Source organism: Panthera onca, chromosome C1 (genome assembly GCF_046562875.1).
Source record: "Panthera onca isolate mPanOnc1 chromosome C1, mPanOnc1 haplotype 2, whole genome shotgun sequence".
Classification (NCBI taxonomy): domain Eukaryota; kingdom Metazoa; phylum Chordata; class Mammalia; order Carnivora; family Felidae; genus Panthera; species Panthera onca.
This window is the reverse complement of record NC_138346.1, coordinates 144,390,362-144,413,268: the sequence shown is the minus strand read 5'-3', so window position 1 is coordinate 144,413,268 and position 22,907 is coordinate 144,390,362. Positions and strand designations below refer to the sequence as shown.

At 43.1% G+C, this 22,907-nt stretch overlaps 1 long non-coding RNA gene across 2 annotated transcripts in view; it reads left to right on the top strand.

Moving 5' to 3' along the window:
- Positions 1 to 965: 965 nt before the first annotated feature.
- Positions 966 to 22,907, top strand: part of LOC132671813 (uncharacterized) — a 35,056-nt gene continuing 13,114 nt past the window's right edge. The window contains exons 1-5 of one of the 2 annotated variants that reach the window (XR_009607253.3): positions 966 to 1,105; positions 1,392 to 1,514; positions 6,517 to 6,657; positions 7,121 to 7,263; positions 14,980 to 15,754. This is a non-coding gene — a long non-coding RNA (uncharacterized LOC132671813). Of the gene's footprint in view, positions 1,106 to 1,391; positions 1,515 to 6,516; positions 6,658 to 7,120; positions 7,264 to 14,979; positions 15,755 to 22,907 lie in introns of those variants that run through there. The other variant, XR_009607254.2, reaches the window with a different exon arrangement.

Below are 22,907 nucleotides of genomic sequence, written 5' to 3'. Positions count from 1 at the left end.
TTTTAGATCTGTGACCTGGGACAGGGCACTGTGGGGTGGCCTCCATTTTGTGGGTTTCAATACACGAATTGGCTTTGTCACTATAGAGTGCTATGTAGACATAGCTTCAAATCACCATTCTGTCAGGATTACTGCCCTCGAGTCCCTGCACCAGAATTCCTGGAGAGGCCTTTAGAGTCTCTCCCCTCCCCTGACTTCACTCTGCTTGTAAAGTCAACGTGTCCTCCCCCTTGGCTCACCCCTCGGCCTCGATTTCTCCCTGATTCAACTTCCCTGTCTCCTCTGGGCCCACCCCCTCCCCATTGCCTCATCGCTGCTCTCTCTTGATGGGCTGGTTCTCTACCCTTTGCCTGCAGACTTGCTGGGGACCCACCTTCTCTTGTTTCCAGCTGGACCTGGACCAGAATTGTGAGGCAGTTTCTCTGGTGGTGAAATACTTCATATCAGGTGCAAATTATGGTCACTCCTGAATAGCTGCCCTCAATAGGCCTTACCCATGCATGCATCTGTTACGGGAATTCATCAGTGTTTTCAGGTTTCATCCAATCATCCCCTTCTGACATTATGAAATAAATCTCCGAGGCAGGTAGGCACGGCAGCAGTTTTGATTGAAGGAAGGAGTTTGGGGGCAGGTGGGAGGAGGGCAGACGCAGCAGGAAAATGAAAGTAATATTTACTGAACATTTGTTTGGAGCATTTAAATATCGAAGGAAGGAGATCTCAGCGTACTAAGTCATAAGTACTCACAACAAGCCTGTGAGGACAATGTTGTTATTCTTGTCACACAAATAAAGATACTGGGACTTAGAGAATTTAACTATTTTGTCTCAGGTCAGACTATCAATAGGAAACAGAACCAGGACTAGAATCCACACTTTGGAATTGGCCCCAAAGCCCATTGCTCTATGAGGTCATAATTCCTGAGACTACTAGATGACTACTTTTTAGCCTTCCCAGATGATCTCTTGTGTCTAGAATCCCCCAGCTGAACTTTAAGGAGGCTGAACCCCGCCTCCGCTGGGCTTCACTTTAGAACATCCTTGCTTTCTGGCTCCACAAAGCCCAAGGAAAGACTTTTCCCTTTGAAGTACAGCTTCTCTCTCAGGTGATTTGAAACATTCGAGGCAAAGCACGAGCGTTTGCCTGGTTCATAAGCACAAGTCCCCGAGAACCTGCAGAGATCACGTGGTGCAGTGAAAAGCTGGCGCATGCCCATAGAGGCGCGGCTTCTGCCACCAGCCGGCTCTACCCAGCTTCAGCGGCTCTGAGCTTTATAGGCCCCTGCAGTTGGCTGCCCAAGTCTTGTATGGATCTGCTTTTTAATGCTTCTAATTGGGCTTTTCGATTTTATAAGGTTGCATTTGACAGGAAAACTCATTTCTGTTCTTTAGAGAAGGTTGGTTGTGTGGAGCCTTTCGTGTATCAGGAAAACTTTTACACTCCAGAGTCGTCTGTCTCTGACCAAATGAAAATCACGGAGGAGACAGAAGATTTTAAATGAGAGGAAACGAAGGGTGAGTCAAACAGTAACACTAGACTGGGCTCTTGCTTTTAGCAGATAATCTCCAATAATCCACATAAAGCAAGAATAAAATGCCACAGTTTTGAAATGCCCTGAGGTTCTTGCTTTAATCCTTCTTTCCTTAAAAAAGTTATCTGCTCCATATGTACATGCCACTTCCTACCATCCCCCACTCCCTCCACACCACTCCCTCCCCAGAGCTGAGAGATTCATTTATTCAAGGATTTATTTAGTGTCAATCCACAGCCCATCTGCCTTGCACCAAAAAAAAAAAAAAAAAAAAAAAAAAAATTAAAAAGCAAAATATGCTCCCTTTCTGTTCTTTCAACACAGGAATGAACACCCTTCCCCCACACTCCTCACTCACTCACTTGCCTCCTTTTTCAGTTATTCTGTGTGTAAAGCAAAGAAATTCTTTGCTTCACTTATCCTTCCTAAACTTACCAAATCTAGGCTTTGTTCCTAGGCCTCTAAAATCACTCCTCCAGAAACACAAGTTTTTGAGGAGTGAGGTTAGACGGAAGTTGGTATTTTGTCAATCAGTCTGTTTGAGAGCTTTTTACACTTGTAAAGTCCTTTCAAAAGTCTATGATTCTGGATAAACATCTGGATGCAGGCTGCCTGAGGGGGGCTCAGGAAACTTCATTTTACCTTTCTTTTCCATGAATATTGGTAAGAAGTTTTGCAAAAAGATGACCATAACACTGACAGCAACACTAAGTGGTGACTAAAACAAGAAAATGGATAAATGTTACATGCAGAGGCTGAAGGTGAAGTCCGTGAAATTAGTGATTTTGATAAAACCAAAGAGCCAGTCTCCACAGTTGCTTTTCTCTCTGCATTTTCTAAATCGACCAGAGGTTGCTTCTCCTAGTCACATTTTCTTTCCTGTGACATCTGGAGACCTGGGGTACTGAATTCAGACAGCAGATCATGAACAAACCAGTAAGCACCTGCTGTAAGAAACAGAACATGCTTCTCGCACAGCATCCATGGGACAGAGGAAAAGCTTTTGCTTTCACTGCAGGTGGATTAGAGGCAGTGATTGGGGAGGGGGTAGAGGGACTGCTGTTTTGTCAGGACCTAGAGACACTCACAAGACTTGTGAATTTTAAACAGGTTGCCCGACCTGACCTCACTTTGATTCGGGGGAACTTACCCATCTAGGACCATTAGAGAGAGACTTTTCATTATTCTAAGGTTCCAAGAGAAAAGGTGTTATGGACGCCTGAGAGTTGCTTATATGTGAAAGCAAATGCAATATCAGGAGAGAGGCTGGGAAAGAGGCTTGGGGTGTGTGAGCCTTTGGATAAGAGAGAACAGAATGGTCAGTATCTGGCTGGCCACCAGCCAAAGGACCATCAGCACCAGTGATTCCCAGAAGGCTGGTTTAAAATGCACATGCCCCAGATGGACTGACCCAGAGTCCTTGGGGGTGGGCCCAGCACTCCAGAGTTTCCCTAGCTTTTCGGGCCTTTCTGATGCACACTGCAGTTTGAAAATCATTGCTTTAAAAACCATTGGAGGAGTGCCTGACTGGCTCTCAGGGTGGTGAGTTTGAGACCCATGTTGGGTGTAGAGATTACTTAAAATTTTTTTTAAAGTTTATTTATTTTTGAGAGAGAGAGAGAGTGAGAGGAGCATGCAGGGGAGGGGCAGAAAGAGAGGGAGAGAGAGAATCCCAAGCAGGCTCCTCACTGTCAGTGAGGAGCCAGGTGTGGGGTTCGAACTCATGAACTGTGAGATCAAGACCTGAGCCTAAGTCAGATGCTTAACTGACTAAGCCACCCAGGTGCCCCCCCACCAAGTTTTTTTTTTTTTTTAATTATAGAAACAAAAGAAATAAAAAAAAAAACAACTGGAGCCAATCTTACCTGTCACAACTTAGAGGTAGATACAGATGATCACTCATTGATTCTAACAAATGAACATATACTTAACTGTAGCTTGTTTCATGTGGGTGCCTAGATAGCAGCTAGCCAGGACCATTGGGGCCCCTATTCAGCAGAAAGTGGCCACATGGAGACTGCAGATTCTGACCAGTCCCTCTTAACATCTCTCCTTCTTATCTCCTTTACCTCCCTTCTTTCGTTTGTACATTGTAAAATGTATAAACTCACTGTATTGCCATTACTTTTCTCGACGTTGCCACTTTCTAAGAACTGTGGAATGCTGACTTTAAGGGCAATACAGCTTGACTCATTGGAATAGATTAAATGTGGGGACAGTTGGCTGAGGCTACCTTCTCTGCTTGGTGAGAGGAAAAGACATTTGAGAAGGTGGGTTCTAGCTGGATCTTGAGTGCTAGGCAGGCTTTTAGCATTTTAGGATCAGTTTCTAGAACCGAGATAGAAAAGCCTAGACATGGGAGTTGGGCGTGTGGGGTACAATGGAAGACAGAAAATCCAATGGGTCTCTCAGACTCAGATTGGAGAAGATGAGTTGAATACAGAAAGGATCTTACCAAAGGGGCACCTGGGTGGCTCAGTTGGTTAAGCATCTGACTTCAGCTCAGGTCATGATCTCACAGTTCAGGAGTTTGAACCCTGCATCAGGCTCTCTGCTGTCATGCAGAGCCTGCTTCAGATCTTCTGTCCCCCTCTCTCTCTGCCCCTCCCCTACTCACATTCTCTCTCTCTCTCTCTCAAAAATAAATAAAACATTAAAAAAGAGAGAGAGAAAGAATCTTACCAATTATCTTCATTGATCAATATCAATCATCTTCATTGATCACCATGAGCTGGGTACCTTACTTATTACGTCCCATTTCATAACAATCCTACAAGGTGGAATTCTACTTTACAAATATATAAAGTGAAGCACAAAGAGACCACATTTGTATGGATCTGAACTGAAATATTTCTACGTCTGGCTCCAAAGTCCATGCTCTTTCTTTGTACCAACTTTCTCCATTGACCTTGAGTGACAGGATAATTATGGCTGGCAGTCACATCCAGTACTTCCTATGTGCCAGGAACTGCACAAAGCACTTTATATCCATCAGCTCATTTACTCTTTACAATAAGCCTATGAGTTAAGTATTCTTGTTACCACTTACAGATAAGGAACTGAAGCCCAGAGAAAATTAGCAAATACAGAGCCAGGTTTTAACCTAGGACTCTGATTCTGGAACCCAGGCTCTTAATCATACTGTGAGATTGTGTCTGTTGTGGAAAAGTTTCTGAGCTGGGGTCCCAGAATCCTGGTACCATATACTAATACTTTTCCTGGATGAAGCCAGTAACAGATCAGGGAATTGTTCTTTCTTCCCTTAAGTCCTCAGCCTTTCCTGTATCCTCCTTGTTCCTCCCTGTCCCAAACACACAACTGTGCTGCATTTGTTTAACAGACAATGTACATTGGAACTCGTTGAGCTCAAGAAACTAGCTGTCTCCCCTACCTGAGTAGGGTCTTTGGCGATGGCGATGGCCCCCTAAGTTCCCCTGACAGGGACAAAAGATTGTTCTTGCAGTGCTAATGCCTGGGAAGACACCCTGATTATGAAACCTCTGGTCAACCATGTTTAAAAAAAACATCTCATACTAGTCTTTCTTTGGTTTAGAAGGTACTTCAGTTCTATCAGGGGTGTCTATACACAACTGAGAAAACATTAGTACAAGTTCACAGTTTTTAGTACAAGTTCAACTAAAAGCATTTATTGAGCACTTATTTTATATCAAGCACAAGGAATATTGAAGGGCTTGGGGGATATTTTCCATGTAGAGTGGCCAACCCAATCCAAGTTTTTTGGGACTGTGTTGGTTTTATAACTGAAAGTCCTAAGCCCCAGAAAAATCTTCAGTCCTGGGCAAACCAGGATGGTTGGTCGTTCTAACAGATGACCTACATAGGGTCTCTGTCCTCAAAGAGCTCACTGTCCAGAGATGATGTAGGAAAACACATAAAGTAATCATGACAATGTAAAGATTTAGGCGCAGGGTTTCATTAAGGAGGAAATGGCAACTTGATGTATTTACTGGGCCCATTAATTCTGTAATACAGAAATAGTTTTGGGGCGCCTGGCTGGCTCCGTGGAGTGGGCAACTCTTAATCTCAGGGTTGTGAGTTCGAGTCCCATGTTGGGTGAAGAGATTACTTAAAAATAAAATCTTTTAAAAAAATAAAAGAAAGAATTTCCATTCATTATAACCTCTGGGCATTAGCTCATTAATGGATTGCACTGTGAAATGGAAATTATGATGGAACTAATAATTCAAGCAAAGTTTTGGTTTTGTCTAAAATGAACTATTTTCCCCTGTAAGGAATTCTCCCTTCACTCTGTTGGTGATCCAATCTTCATGGGGTTTTTTTTGCTACAATATTTACTGAGTGCATCTAGACATTGTCTCTACCAGTGCTGTCCAATAGAAATATAATACAGATCACGTATGTAATATAAAATTTTCCATTAACCATGTTTAAAAAAAGTAAAAAGGAACAGTTAACATTAATTTTAGTAATATATTAAACCAACATATTAAAATGTTATTATTTAAAAATTTTTATTTTTGAGAGAGAGACAGAGTGTAAGCAGGGGAAAGGCAGAGAGAGAGGGAGGTACAGAATCTGAAGCAGGCTCTGAGCTGTCAGCACAAAGCCTGATGCAGAGCTTAAGCTCACAAACAGTGAGATCCTGAGCCGAAGTCGGACACTTAACCAACTGAGCCACCCAAGCACTCCTAAAATGTTATTATTTTAATATGTGATCAATGTTAAAATTATTGAGGGTTTTTTTGTTTTTCTTGTTTTGTAACTAAGCCTTCAAAATTCAGCCTAGACATACTTCAAAGGCTCAGTAGCCAGAATTGACTAGTGGTTATAGTAGTTACAGTTTGTGGTGCCACACAGCCAAGTGTAGAATAGAAACAGTTAGTTTGCTAATTCAAGTCAAAACTCTTTGACTAAATTAATAGACTATTTTGAAGGAAAGTACTCACTTCTGCATACATTTTTGACTCATCAATAATCTGGATTATCCTGCCACTTGTCCCTAGGTTTAAACTGAGCTGAACACGAATTCTAAGTAAAGAAGAAGGCTGTGAGCTTGAAACTGTGTGCTCTTTCTTAACCATGGGAGCCCTGCTGAGCACATTGGGAAATGGCCATTCTTAGGCCTGGTTTCACAACATCACCAGGTATTTCCAGTTATCTCAAAGGGGTATCATGAAGTTTGCAAAGCAAAATATAATTTAAATTCTTGGATATATAAAAAGCAATTATTGTATGTGCCTCATGGTATGTGCTTGATGGGAAGGGGGAATTGTGAAACCCAGCAGACAGCGAATTGATGTTGTAATCCCCAAAAGGCTGCAAAACACAAACAAAAATAATGTGACAGAGATGACAAAGCCAGTATGAAAACAACATTGAGCTGGGGTTTAGAAAACCCAGGCCTCCCTCAGCATGCTCTGCCAAATGACTTATCTGTCCAATAATGCTGAATGAACTTTCCATCTTTCTCTCTGTCAAATTTTTTACTCCCCCCACCTTTTGTTTGCTATAAGCAGTTCTGCTATTTTTCTTCATTGACTCTCAAAATGGCTGCCCCCTTACTCTTTTTATTTTTCTTTCTTTGTTCGTTTTGCAAACATTTACTAGGTCTTCCTATGTTTCCAGCATTGAGCGAGGCTGTGGAATTGGGGAAGGAATCACAAAAATGCTCACGATCTAGAGGCTGAGCTGGAGAAACAAACAAAAGTGCTGCAGACTGATCATTTCTGGAAGCAAGTTCTGCATAAAGGGTAAGGGTACAGAACTGTGAAGTCAGTTCTGTTCTGCGTCTGGCTAGGTATGGGTTAGTCCGAGCGGGGATGACTCTACAGTGGTATTATTTGACCCAGTTGGAGGGTAGGGCAGAGACAGAGGAAGCCACTCAATGCAAACAGGCTGGGTCAGGGAGCAAATGTGTTGAACTTTTATGAACTTTCATTGTCAGTTAGCATCTCAGCAGCTTGTGGTTAGACTGGAATTGGACCAGGACCCAGAAGGGCATCAGAAGCAGGCAGGACAGGAATGACTCTGGATGAGAAACAACTTTTATTGACTTTAACACAGTTTTCTCCAGGGTTGGCCTTGACCTGCCATTCAAAGTAACATCAGTGACACCTCTCACACCATTCCTTCCTCCCTTTTATTTATTCATCAAATAATGTTGAACACTTACTAGATTCCAGGTGTAGGCTGGTGCTAAGAGCAGGAAAATGAATATGAACAATCCCTTACGCTGGGGTGCAGGTGAGGGAGTCACTCAGAGGCACGTGTGTTAGGATGTGGTGTCTGCACTGATAAAGACAAACGTGGAAAATGGGGAAAGTCCCCTACTCAGTACCTTGGAGTTCAGGAGCCAGAGCGCTGGCAAATGGAACATCACCCCACTGCTCCCCTGAGTTCTCAGAAATATTCAAGAGGGCTTTTGACTTCCACAGGTCATGGGAATTGGGGACGTGTATAAGGCAGACACTGTACAATTTCACCTGGATTTTGAGGGCAAAGGAGAGCCCTAGCTGGCATCCAGTCCTGGGAGGGAAGCTATGACTGGAAGCAAGTGATCTCAACGTCCTCACTTTGGGGGCAATGGTGTGTGTGTGTGTGTGTGTGTGTGTGTGTGCATGCATATGTGTGCAAGAGCTGGGTAAGCACTCTCAGAGTGGTGCCACTGTCTGTTCCCTGACTCCTGAATCACAGCTTTTGTTGGAACCAGATTGTCCTTAGCCATCCTTTCTGCTTTTTTCAAAATCCTTTCTTTAACGACTGAGAAGTCTGGCATAGAAAGAAGTGCAATGTGTCCTCAAATACTGTGACTGGACTCCATATTTCCTGACTCCCCGTGTCCCTATTGCCATCATGCTGCCTTTCTGACCAACTTTGTGAACAAATAGGGGAGAACAGTCATAGACACAGGAAGACCATATCCAAGCCCACTCTGAGCAAGTTTGGGCAGCACTGGCCCAGGCCTTCTGCTCTGTCAGCATGCCCTGAGCAATTACTTAAAGCTCCACTTCTTTCTGGCTGGAGAGCCTTGTCTGTCTTGTTCAGGGCTGCGTCCCAGCACCTGGCAGTTAGGGGCTACTCTGTCACTATTGATTGATGGATGGGATGTAACTTCATTTAGTTCCAGTCATACAAACCCACACTAGAGCCTCAAGAAACTCTGGGCTCCTTCCCACCGTCAGCAGCAGCTGCCATAGTGACAATAATGCCCTGCATTCAGATGGCCATTTGCTATTTCCAAACCATTTCACTTGCTTGGCCACATTCAATCTCAAGTATCCCTTCAGGGTGAGCATTTGCCTGAGAGTAAAGGAAGCCTGAAAATTTGTAACCTATTCTTTGGTACTTTCATTTAGGCCCACAAAGCCTGAAAAACCAACAAATTACTGTATGTTATATAGACTCTGGGGGGAATTGCATAGTTTACCAGAGTTTAATGTGGATTCTTAAACGTATGGCATTAAAGAGGCTGCTCCTTTTCTAGGTACATTTAGCCCAATCTTAGGGGCATTTGGTGAGCACAAACGCAGGTTTCTTACAAGCCTTTTGGTTTGGGAATGCAAAGAAATTTTAGGCCAATACAGGCTTGAGTTCACGCCTTCCTCACATCTGACCGGAAGCTCCCTGAGGGGAAGGACCACATCTGTGATCAACTCTGCAATCCAAGACCTAGCAGTCTCGATGGATGGATGGATGGATGGATGGATGGATGGATGCTTGAATGGGTGGAAGGAAAGACTGGTGACACTTTACAGCATCTTCCCACTCAAGAGAAGTTTTGAGTCCTCCCTTTTTTGCCATTCCAGTTGATTTCTTCACATGAGAGAGTTGTGATGGGCAGACAAAAAGGAGTGCATTAGTTGATTTAGAGAACAGTTAAAAAGGCTAGACAGCAGGGAGTTCCCCATAGGGAATTTCTCCACAGAGAGAAAGAAACTAGAGGAAAAGTAATGTTAAAAATACGCATGTTTGTGGGACATCTGGGTGGCTCCTTCGGTTAGGCATCTGACTCCTCAGTTTGGCTCGAGTCATGATGTCACAGTGGTGGGGTTGAGCCCCGAGTTGGGTTCTGTGCTGACACCATATAGCCTGTTTAGGATTCTCTCGCTCCCTCTCTCTCTCTCTCTGCCTCTGCCTTTGTCTCTCAGACTCTCTCTCTCAAAATAAATAAATTTTAAAAAAGAAAGAAAAAAGATTCAGGACCCTGTGGGATTATTTAAAAAATCATTCTTTTTAAAAAAACTTACTTTATTGAAAAGGCATTTCATGCTCTTGGTATAACATTCAAACCATACAAAAGGGGATATAGTGAAAACTGGTTTTTCTCTCCCCTATCCTTCAATTACCGTAGTTCCCTTCCCAAGAATTACTCACTCTCCAACACTAGGGGTATATGTGTGAGGGATAACCTCGGCCTGTCCCACCCCCCAATACACACACACACACACACACACACACACACACACACACACACACGAGGTGGGGGAGTCTCCACAGGGGAAGGGACAGAGAGGAAGAAGAGGATGGAGGCCATGGAATGAATGGCATCTGCCCCTCCTGGCTCCCTCTGGAGACAGGAAGTTAGAGACCAAGGTGATGTAACTACGGGAGGGACACTGAGTGAGACCCTGGAGCCCAGCCCCACTGCGTCGGGGGGGGGGGGGGGGGGGGCGCGGGGGGGTCCCTTCCTCCTCCTCACTGCAGTAAAGTCCACCCAATCTGTCACTGGCACTGGGAGCTTTGGGAACATCCAGAGTCCACTCCCATTGGCACTTTTCTGATTGGCTGGGAGTCACCTCTGTGGGACACAAGAGGAGGAAGAAGGCTGAGGCAGCCTGGTAATAGTAGCTGACCACTTGGGTGTGAGACATGTCCCCTCTGGGGACATTTTGGGGGTGTGGACTGAGGTCACACTTTTAAATGAATGGAGGCAATCAAGCAATACACATAAACCTAAACCTAAACCTAAATGTGCTACTGGGCTACATGAGTTACAGCTCAGCCCTGCATGAGAACTCCTCAGAGGGAAACAGCTTGGGCTGGCCCAGTATTCGTCTCCCTGGAGGCTGGTGAAAGTAGAGGATACTGGAAAAACAATGAAGAAAGAAGTCTTGCTCAATGCCCAGATTGTATGTAGCTTAAAGGGGAGAAATGCCTGACCTCTATGGTTGGCAGCAGAAAATGTCCTGTGAATGACATTGGTTACTGCTGTTTTAGTCAGCCTGGAAGAAGCCCTCAAGATGATTTTATCTAGATCTCTGCCACTCATAGAGGAAAAGCTGTGGCCCAGTGACATGCCCAAGGTCACACGGTCAGTACACGTGTCACCTGGCTGGAGACCCATCTGGCTGGCAGGTGGAGGATCCATCCCACTTGGTCCCAGCCTGGCCAGAGCAGTTCCCCACAGCCCTGTTAGTGCTTGTCTGCATGTTCATTGTCTCTGAGTTCTAGGGCTGGAAAATCAGGTTTTTCAAGTCTAAAAACCCCACAACCTATTCTTCATTTCCCCAATAGCGCCTCAGAGGCCTCAGGAAATAGACTTATGATAACTAAACTCTGCTGAGGTTGATTTGTAATCAAGGAAGCTAATAATTTACAAGGGGGACTTATTCTATTCCAGAATCTCTTTACCTGGTAGTAGGCTTGCTTGTGAAATCAAAAACATAATAGGATCGCCAGAGAATGATATAGCAGGAAGAATATATCTAGTAAACTTTATTCAATATTGGGGCTGGAAAATGTTATCCTTGGCTTAATACAAAGAGTTGCATCTTGGGATTGAATTTTAGTTCTGACATTGTTAGCTGTGTGACTTTGGACAAGTTGTTTAACCCCTCTGAGATTTCACTTCTCTGTAAGTCTGAAGGGAATCACTACCAAATATAGTCTCTTTCTCTTGGATGGTGTGGGATGCACTGAGATTTGGCTTCTCAAATGTTATTACGTGGCTGTCATTTTTCACCAGTCCTTTGTTGGGTGAAAAAGGACAATGTAGAGGGTTTCCATCATGTTCAATTCATTGAAATATTGAATGTTAAAATGTCCTTTATTTTGTCAAATGATGGTGATGAGAGATCATTTTTTTAAAAATGTTTTTACTGGGGTGCCTGGGTGGTTCAGTCAGTTAACTGTCCAACTCTTGGTTTCGGCTCAGGCGATGAGTACATGGGTTCGAGTCCTGCCGTTGGGCTCTGCACTGACAGTGTGGAGCCTGCTTGTGATTCTCTTTCTCCTGTCTCTGCCCCTCCCCCACTCATATTCTCTCTCTCTCTCTCTCTCTCTCTCTCTCTCTCTATCTCAAAATAAATAAACTTAAAAAATGTTTTTACTTAGCTATCTAAGAAGTCAGTCTCTTAATCTAGTTACTTGGGACTTGTACCTACATAGGCAGAAGTATTTTGATTAAACAACTCCAGTGAAATAAAAAGGTGTGCCCTCTTTTGCATTCAGGTCTTCTATTTAGTTAGTGGTTTCAGTTAATTTAGGAATAAAAATGGAAATTTCTAAAACAAAATTGTATGTCCATGCTTCATTCTTTCATACGTGTCATTTGTCTCAAGAGAGAATGTTAGCATTTGGTGGTATCCAGTTTTGGTGACATTTTCTTCCCCATCTGCCTACCACATCAACCTTCGTACTTCGTAGCCCTCCTTTGAATCCTCCAGTGTCTAGTGACTTAGATTATATAAGACCTTTAATGAGGGTGCAGATATTATGACTGAATCTGTTGAAGTTTCTAGCTCAGGTTGGGAGGTTTGTCCAGCAGGTAGAAATAGGAAGAGGGGAGCTCAGAGCCAGGACAGTAGTGTCACTCTGCTTAAGGGCCAGTAACTTCTAGAACCATCAGAAGGGATGGATGAGGCTGCTGAGGAAGACTTCAGTCTGTGGCTTTATATGAAGAGAAAAGAAAAGAGGAAAAAGACTGAGAAGGAGGGAGAGAGGGAGGGAGGGAGGAAGGAAGGAAGGGAGGGAGAAAGGAAGGCCAGAAGAGGGTGAGAGGTGGAGATTATTATTTGAGCCAGGCAAGCTCTTCAAATAAAAAATCCATATGGCCCTCTGGAGAAAACAAAACAAAACAAACAGTTAAACTATGGGATCTAGATTGTGAGGGACACCTGTTGTGTTTAGAGGCAGAGCTATTTAAATAGCAGCACCCCAGGCACCACTTCAGGTTCACACAAGTTGTTATTTTGCTCTGAAAACAGGCATGGGGAAGGGAGAAGGAAAAAGAGCCTGGGTGAACTAACTAAACCCAAGGTTGGGTTAGATGAAGGGCATATCTGGCTGCTACTTTAAGCCTCAGGTAACTGTAACTCAGTAAGAGAACCCTGGGGTAGGGACCCTCACTCTACCCCTTGTCCTTGTTAGATAGTCACCTGGTTCCATTCTAAACCAGCCAGCAAAAACCAAGATTTTCATCTCATTCACAAACTTGCAAGTTTTTTTTAATACTTTTATTTGCAACCTATAGCTGTAGACTGTAATTATTTTCACTCTTGTGGATCTTTTCATGTAAATCAGGAGAGGTTGAACACCCAAGTATGGCCTTTCTGGAAGCTTTCTGGCTGCCTCCTCCTTGGAACAGTTGGGGAGAAGTGTTACCAGAATATCTGAGGGTGTTCACAAACATGGGTCTGGGAAGATGAGCTAAAGGGGGAGGAGATATTTCTTTGTTAATTCTCTTTTTGTTTTGTTTTAGTTTTTTTTTTTTTTTAATGTTTATTTATTTATTTAGACAGAGAGAAAATCCCAGGCAGGCTCCCCACTCAGCACCAAGCCTGACCTGGGGCCCAATCTTAAAGCGGTGAAATCATGACCTGAGCTGAAATCAAGAGTCACATGCTTAACTGACTAAGTAACACAGGTGCCCCTCTTTGCTCACTCTTAAAGGATGTAGGTCCATACTTTTGTCCTGGAGGTAAGACTGTGCATGAATGCTAGGGAGATAGGGAGATAGCCTCACCCTCATATGTCATAGCAATGTTTGGAAAATCTTGGTGATATTTGGTGGTGGTGGTGATGTTTGTGGTGGAGCAGGGAGTTTCAGCCACTGGCATACACAGAACACTGGGTTAGCTCCAGCTGTGTGTTCAAAGGACACGAAAGTTTAGACTACCATCATCTTTTTTTCTGGAGTTGATCATGCATGTCTCTGCCTGAGTCTGCATTCAGTAGCATCAAATAGGTGAGTTTGAAGTTGGCCATGGCAGGAGTATTTACACACCATAAATCAACAAGTGCCACAAATCCAGGCTTTTGTTTTTCCCCAAAGATGCCATCTGTCAGCACAGCCTAGTGGCTTCCATTCCTGTGCCCCTTCATTGACCTCCTTCGATAGCTACAGTGGGCCTTCGACAGCTACAGCTGAGATTGTTGTCACCATCCAATGTCTTCCATTGCTCTAAGAAAGACCACAGCCTTCACCATGGCTTATGAAGCCAGCCTACACTGTCTGGGCCCTACAGGTCTCCCCTGCCCTTTCTTGCATTGTACTTCATCTCCCTACTTGCGCCCTATCATTTCTCCCAAAGGAGCTTCAGTTTCTCACGACACATTCTTTGTCTGTGGTACCTGGAGCCATTTGCTGCTCACCAAATATTCACAAACTTTCTCACATCTTCCAGCCCTCTTGCAGTTGGGTGGGGCCCTGCGACCAGTTCTGTGAGTGGACGTGACACAGAACAGAAGAGTTAGGAGCTGATGTGCCATTTTCCAGCTTTCTTTTCCAGAACAGCAATGGTGGAGGCCATATGTTGAGACAGCAGAACCACAAGATGGAGTAACCTGGGTGCTGAGTCAGCACATGGAAGACAGCTGTCTTTGGAGAGTTGCCCGATTGTGCATGAGACAGACATAAACATTTGTTCTGTGTGGCCAGAGATTCAAGACAATTTTGTTACTGCAAAATAATCTAGTCCAGCAGTTCTCAACTATTTGGGTCTCAGGACCCCTTTAAACTCTTAAAAATTATTGATGATCCCAAAGAGCTTTTGTTTATGTGGATTATATCTGGCAATATTTCCAGATTAGACATTAAAACTGAGACATTTAAAAAATGTGCATATATTAATTCATTTTAAAATAACAATATAACCATTGCATGTTAATATAAATAACATTTTTATGAAAACCAGCTAGCTTCCAAAACAAACTAGTGAGAATGACAGTATTTCACATTTTTGCAAGTTTCTGGATTAATTGAAGACAGCTGGATTCTCATCTCTGCTCCTGCATTTAATCAGTTGCAATCTGTTTTGTTACTGTTGTTGAGGTATGTGAAGAAAATCTGGCCTCAAACAGATCATGTAGTTAAAAGGGGTGTATTTTAATAGCCTTTTCTGATGATGGTGGATATTCTTTTTGAATAATACATCAAAACTTGACAAGTGGTAGTTTCTTAAAAGTTAGTTAAAATATGGAGGCACCTGGGTGGCTCAGTGAATTAAGCATCTGATTCTTGGTTTCAGATATGTCATGATCTTGCAGTCATGGGATGGAGCCCCACATCGAGACCCTCATCGGACTCCATGCTGAGTGTGCAGCCTGCTTAAGATTCTGTCTCTCTCTCCCTCTCTGAATCCCTCTCTCCACTCGCACTCTTTCTCTCTCTCTCTCAAATTATAAAAAAAAAATTTTAATTTAAAAGTTAGTTACAGTATGGAGTCTGAAACTATACCAATGAAATTTTCATACTCTGTTACATTAAGCCCATTAGGGCTATCTTGCACTTTGAATGGATCCTTTACTCATGGCATGATTTTGTAACCTTTTGCATTGGTTATTTGGAAAAGACAGGTTCATTGAGTTAAACACATCTTCCAAATGTTGACATATTTCATTATATAATATATACAAAATCACATTAATTAGTATCACCATCAACCTCATTGCAGTCTTTAAGTATTAGGAAGCTATTAAGCTCATGGTAGTACGTACAAGTTTTAAAGTTCTAATTTTTGTTTGAAAGCTTGAGTTTTATCTTTGGTAACAAACACTTTCAGTTATTTTCCTTGAAGTGACAGATGGGCTTTATTCATTATAAAACAAGAACAAGAACAACAACAACAACAAAGGTCTGCCAAGAACCTAAGTTTGAATAACCACAAACTATGGTTTATGGTTTATGGTCAGTAGTTTTTGGTTTTGGTTTCTTTTTTTTTTTTCCCCAGCGAAAACTGTATTTCATGATAAAAGCAGCTAGTTCCATTTACAGCTCAAAAAATCAAACAAGTGCTTTTTCTCAAGGCAGCCATTGCACTTTGTATGCAGAAGTGCTTTATGCGTACTTCCCATTTGTCACCCAGAATATTAAGAAGATGTGTGGGGCGCCTGGGTGGCGCAGTCGGTTAAGCGTCCGACTTCAGCCAGGTCACGATCTCGCGGTCCGTGAGTTCGAGCCCCGCGTCAGGCTCTGGGCTGATGGCTCGGAGCCTGGAGCCTGTTTCCGATTCTGTGTCTCCCTCTCTCTCTGCCCCTCCCCCGTTCATGCTCTGTCTCTCTCTGTCCCAAAAATAAATAAAAAACGTTGAAAAAAAAAAAATTAAAAAAAAAAAAAAAAAAAAGAAGATGTGTACTCAAGGGTGGTGATTTAATTAAAGAATAACTTTTATTGCTTAATCAAAGGCATTTCTAAGTGAAACTGGCTTTTCTCCCAGCTACAAGTACGTGGAAAAGGAATACAGTGGTTACAAGTACAGTTTAGTGCCACTGCCTTGCTGACACCCCAAAGTTTTGCCACCAGTGCTTTTATGTCATTGGTGCAGATGTCAACCCAGTGAAAAGGAGCAATGACATCCTGGTATAATTTTGAGAATAATTTTGACCTCATAGAACCTCTGAAAGGACCTCTGGTACCCACAGCAGTCTGAAGACCACACTCTGAGAACCACTAGCCCATCCTCGCTAATTCTAGCCCATCCTCACTAATTCATTTATACTTTTCCTTCTGACTGGAATGAAATGCCACCACCACCTCGTCACCAGCCCATCACATTGTAGATGTGATGCTCAGGTTCATGACCAAGTTCTGGGGGGAGGTCCTTCCTCGATGTCCTGGGTCTGTTCCCATTTTAACAATATTACATCCCTCAATGTACCTTCACTTACAACAGTAGTAATTTTACACTCACATTTGTCTTCCTCACTAGATTTTAAGCACCAGTAGGGTAGGGGGGATGGTGTCAGGGGTTCACTATAACATTTTTTAGTGTCTAGCATGGTATCTGCATAACAGGGCTCAAATCTTAGTTGACTGAATGAACGCGGGGGTCTGAAGCAGCCATGTGCAAAGGCACATTGAGCTTAGATGGGGGCTCCTGTTCCTTAGAAGGACTCTGCAGCCTTGATTAAACTTTAGTTCACTCAGGCTTTCCTACAAACAGGTTCCCCATAAAAAAAGATAGCAGGCCTGTGGCTGGTATCTAAAATATCTATGTTTAGCCCTTTCCTGTTTCTGAAGAAGGTGTGTGTCTGTGTGCACATGTACATTCACTGGAGAGAGACAGAAAGAGAGAGAGAGAGAGAGAGAGAGAGAGAGAATGGATCTGGGAGAAGAGACTTTAAAGTCGTTAATTAACTCTATAATGGGGAAAAGCACCAATAATCTCTGAAAATGTTATGTAATCCTACTTTTATGTCTCATCTCAACCTTTAATAAGAGCTGTTAATATGTAGGAAACTGATTTCCATACTATTGTATTTGCTTCCCTGGTGAAGGTTGTTGTTAAACTCTTTGAGGATAAGGACCATGTCTTTTTCTTCTCTATATTGCCCAGCCCAGCACCTGGCATATGAAAATATTCCATAAATGTTCATTAAATTGTCATGTGGCAATAAGACCATGTGATGGGAAGAAAGGCAAGAAACTTGAGTTGGGGGCTGCCCACGAGGATCATACAGTCCTACCGTCTTCCTTGTGCAATAGAGGCTTAGGTACAGCTGGCCCACCCAGTGGCTGCTGTCAGCCATGAGTAGCAGCTCTGAGGCCCACCTCATTTCTATTTTTTTATATCCAAGATGTCCAGGACCAAAGTACTCAACCAAGCTGGAGAAGGGTCGAGGCCACTCCCATGCTTCTCAGCTCGGGCTGCTCATTAGGTCCTCCCAGGGAGCTTGTAAAAAATACCATCCTTTTGATAAGACCCCTAGGCATCAGTATTTTAAAGAGCTCCCCAGGTAATTCTGATACTCAGCCAGGATACAGAACCACTGGGCTAGTTGAGGAGAAGGGGACTCAGGTGCTCCCCCTACTTCCATGGGAATAACCTGAAAACCAGATAATGAGTCCCTGAGAAGTTATCATGGCTTCCAGTTGCCATGATGGTTGTCACTGCTAGAGAAGAGTGCACAGGATTGGAGCCATTTCCACGCCTGATTCCTGAGCCATAGGACCACCTTTGAGTAGTTTCAGCCTTGTGCTGCTTGAGTTCTCCCTGCATAGTCAACCTCTAAGGCATCATGATCTCAAAATCCATTGTTCACACTTTTCAGGTACTTGAACTAGAGGCAAGTGGAGTGGTATGATGCCCTGGAAAGACAGATGTGTGATTAAATTCTGCTTGCAATGAAACTCCCAAAGGGAGTCACAGGCTGAGTACTGGGAGCAGAGCTTATAATAAGCCCTTGTTTATTGTTCAATTAGAGTTCAATAGCTCAACAACCCCCTTCTCTCCCTTCTGCTCCCCACCCTTACACCCAATAGTTTTCTTCTAATAAGGTTCTTTAAGCTACTCTCTATTGGTGGGGTAGATACACAGCCCGGGTCCAGTTATGCTTTTAATGGTGTTTACACAAAGTAGCTCAGCTTGTTAGACCCTTGAGCCACAAGGACAGGCAGAGCATCTGCTGGGGGCTCTGTTAAATTAACCTTTAGTCAGTTTGCCCTAATTGATCCAGTGCTTCACTCCCAGGGTGTTCTAAGTATTTAAAAGCATGTAATGAAAGATCTGACTAGCCTGGAACCATAGAGGTTTAAGAGAACTGCTGCAGATTCCTTTTGAAATATCTCATTGAATTCAACATTACTGAGGAGAGATACAGGGCTGAGCATAAATTAATTCATTTTGGGCGAAATTCGTCTCCAAAATGTAGACCAAAAAATGTGTAAATATGAAATAACTTGTTTTATATTCAAGGAAGAGTTGCTGCAACTCTGACATCCCTTCACGTGGTGAGAATGTTTATAGGAGCCTGGATGCCCTGGCAGCTTCCACAGGAGAGAGGTACATGGTTACCCCAGTGTCAACAAATGGAATTCACACGGCAGAGATGCTTGGACTTCAGAGGCCTGTCTCAGCTGGACTGGGCTCTAGTTCTGGCCAGAAGCTTGCCAGCCACAGGCCGACGGAGTATATGGCATAGGGTCTGGAATGCGGGGAGGCCCAGGTTAAAATCTCAGCTTTCATACCTACAGGCTTTGTGACTTTAGTCTGTTTATAGCCTCTTTAAGCTTCCATGTTCATATCTGTAAAGTGAGGATGATGATACCACTCACCTCCCAGCATTGTTAGGAGGATTAACAGAGATAACACATGTTAAGTGCTTAGTGTAGCCCTTAGCATATAGTAACTATATAATGAATGTTCACAAAACAAAAAACAAAGCATAAGAAAACGAAATTCAGTCAACCAAATAACAACAAAAATAGGACAATATGGGGCACCTGGGTAGCTCGCTCAGTTGAGCATCGGACTCTTGATTTTGGCTCAGGTCACAATCCCAGGGTCATGGGATTGAGCCCCATGTTGGGCTCTGCACTGAGTATGGAACCTGCTTGGGATTCTCTCTCTCACTTGCTCTCTCTCTCTCTCTCTCTCTCTCACTCTGCCCCTCTCCCCTGCTCACTCTCAATCTCTTTCTTAAAAAAAAAAAAAAAAAAAAAATAGGACAAGCAACCCTGAAAAGCTATATGAAATTTTTAGCTGCTTAAAACTGCCACTGCCTCCTCCTTTCACCCCTGTTTACAAGTGTGTTAACTACAGTGACCTCAAAGGAAACCATATTTAAATAAATATATTATAGGGACCTAAAGTTCAAGTGCCCATAGTAAATTCAGGACAAAATTACAAAGTGAAGACAGGCCCTTTGATCCTGCTCCTCTCAAGAGGTACTTCTAGAACTCATGAGTGTCCATGAGAGTGCTCTTCTTCCAGAGCACAGACTACATTTCCCAGAGTCCCTTGCAGCTACATGTGGCCCCCTGACTGAATTCCAGACAATGGAAGTGAGATGGGCCACTTCCAGGCCTGGCCTGCTAAACCCTCCCAGGTACCATCCTTGCTCTGTTTTTTTCATTTTCATTTGCTGGCTGAATGAACAGGACACCAAGAACACCAAGAGCCTAAGAGAGGGCTCACCCAGAGGGAAGGGGGAAGGCCCACCCGCTACTTACATTGGATTGTGACAGAAACAAGAAACAAATTCTCATTGTATCAAGCTACTGATACTTGTGGCAGTGTTTATAGCAGGTGGCCTATCCTGATGAGTACAATGAGCTTTTCTATTTTTTTGCTCATGTCTGCAGGGTGGGTAAAGCACCAGATAGGCAGTCAGGAGAGCTGGTCCTGGTCTGGGCTCTATCCCTCACTTCCTGATGGACCTAAATGGTCTCAGAGATCTGAGAGTCTAAGAAGGTCAACAAGTGCTTCCTGTGTGATGACACGGCTGCCTCTCTGCCTCTGCAGAGACTTGGCTGGGAAAGCAGCTGTGCTTGGAAGAAGATGCCAGCTGCCTTTCCTCTCCTTTTCCCGTAGCCTGTCCCATGTGCAAGCTCTGCGGCTCCTCACACTGCAAAGATTATCTGGTGCATTCACTTAAATTACTTCAATGCCTTTGGCCAAGTCCCTTAGCCACTTTGTGCCTCAGTTTCCTCATCCATATAATGGGAATAATGATTCACCTACAAAAGAGAGTTCTGCTGAGAATTAGAAATCATTTTTAGGGGTGCCTGGCTGGCTCAGTCAGTGGAGTGTGATACTCTTGATTTCGGGGTGGTGGCTTTGAGCCCCACGTTGGGTGTAGAGATTACTTACAAATAAAAAAAATCTTTAAAAAGGGAAAAAAAAAGAAATCATTTTTTAGAAAGCATGGGTCACAGTGTCTGGCACTAGTAGTCACACAATAAAAGGTTATTGCTAATGAATTAGCATCCTTAAACGTGATGCATTCCGCACCCCTTTGCAGAGTACTTGCTATGGCCAGGCAAATCGCTAAGGATGCAAAGGCAAAAGGAAGGACAAATCTCTGCCCTCAGTGCATTTATGGTCTAGTCCTGCACCCTCTAGCCTCCCCCTCCCCTCCTCCTCACCGCTAACATGCACATAGGTAGGACATGACAATATGAAGTAGAAAACAAATACATTTTCCAGGGGATAAATTCAAGGAGGTACCTGGGCCAGACTTTGGTTCGCCCCCAGGTTGTTACATGGAGTCAGGTGTTCTTTCCTTAAGGAATTTTTCCCTCTGTGGCAAAACTCCCTGGTGGGACCCTGGGCAGAAGGAGTCAAATCTCAGAGGGCTTGTGGTCAGTAGAAAAACCAGATCTTTAACAGCAGCTTAAGCCTGACTCCTTTGCCCTGAAGGAGGCTGGGAAGAAGGGAGAGGTCAGAGTTCAGAATCATTACTTTGTTGCTCTGGAACAGGGTGAGGGAAGCCAGAAGCTGTGCAGTGTTAAGATGGGGAACAGATAATTATATGTTCGTGCATTACTGTTCTGAATGTAAAATCTCCAATAGTCATTCCACACACAATGTAACAAAGCCTTTAAGGACAGGCTTAAGAAGGATTAATTTACAAAGACTCAACAGCTAGAAACCTCTAAAATAATTGTAAATGGAAAAAAGGATGCTCAAAATCACAGAGTTTAAAAGCTAGAGAGAACTTCAAAGTGTCATCCAACTTAGATTGTTAAATGCTGATCCATGATGAAATTGTTGCTAGTCTGTGATGAAATGAAAACAATCAGGACAATTTATTGTCTTTCCATACAAGAAAAGCTATTTATTTTAAATGACTTATCCTTTATTTTAAGATTATATAGTCTTCCTAGTTTTTTGGTTGTAATAGTCTTTCTCTTTCAGAACAATGATAGTATTTTAGATGGCAGTGTGTCTTTGTTTTTCCTCTTTTGTCTGTGGGTTTTAGAAAAACCTTACCTGCAAAAATGAAATGGCAATTCTGTGTTGGTCCCTGTTTTTAAAAATTTTGTTTCCTGAAACTCAGTCTAGAAACCAGTCATCAAACTTAACCATCATTCATAATATATTAAGAAACTGGCTCCTAAAAAGCAGTTATGTAATTCTCCCAAGTTTTGAGAATACATCCATTTTTTTGAGAGAGAGAGAGAGAGAGCATTCACAAGCAGGGGAAAGGGGGGAGGGAGGGAGGGAGAGAGAGAGAGAGAGAGAGAGAGAGAGAGAGAGAGAGAGAGAGAATCTTAAGCAGGCTCCACACTCAGTGCAGAGTCCGACATGCAGGGCTCTATCTCATGACCCTGGGATCATGACCTGAGACATTCAGGTGCCCCAAGAATATATCCAAATATGGAAGCTTACTTTGATAAGTAGGATACAGAAACAACTCCCTCAAAGCAAAGTGAATCTGAAGATAGCATTTCTGCAGATGCTAATAAAATTAGCCTAAAAAATATTAACTTATAAAGTGGAGTAGTGAGAGAAACACAATGAAATGAAAGCAGGGTCCTGGGTTTTAGTTCATCTTGTGCCTCTAACAAGATTTGCTGTCTTAGGAAAATCTCTTTCATTTGCCTCAGGCTCTGTTTCCCTTCTGTAGAATGAGGGGATAGAAGCAAGGTGATTTCTAAGACCATTTCCTGCTTAAATGTTTGCTATTCTAATTGGAGACAACGTGGTTTAGTAGCAGAAGATTCAGACTCTAGAAGAGACTGTCTGGCTTGACTACTGACTGATACTTACTGACTGAGGGCCTGGGTAAATTCTTTAATCTTTCTGTGCCTTAATTTCCTCATTAGTAAAGTGGGGTGAGGATAGTAATTACCTCATGAGGAATAAATTACATAAAAATTGCAAAGCACTAAATGTAGAGTCTGATATTAATAAGCTTTCAACAAATACTAAATACTACTAGCAATAGTCGGTGATTTTTTCTAAATTAAATGCTTTACCCTCCTCACTTGGGAATATAATTGCTCTGCATAAACTGGACTACACCACAGAACAGATCCCATTCTGAAAGGAAGAATAACTCAGGAGGCTGCCAAGAGGATTCCAGATGCTAAGATGTAATAATTAAGTGCAGGTGCAACTCAAAGCACTTTACATACGTTATCTTATTTAGTCCTCAAAACCAATCTCTGAGGTCAGCAGAATATGTTGGTTTCTCAGCCACAGTCCAACCCAAAAGCTCACTAAAATCACTG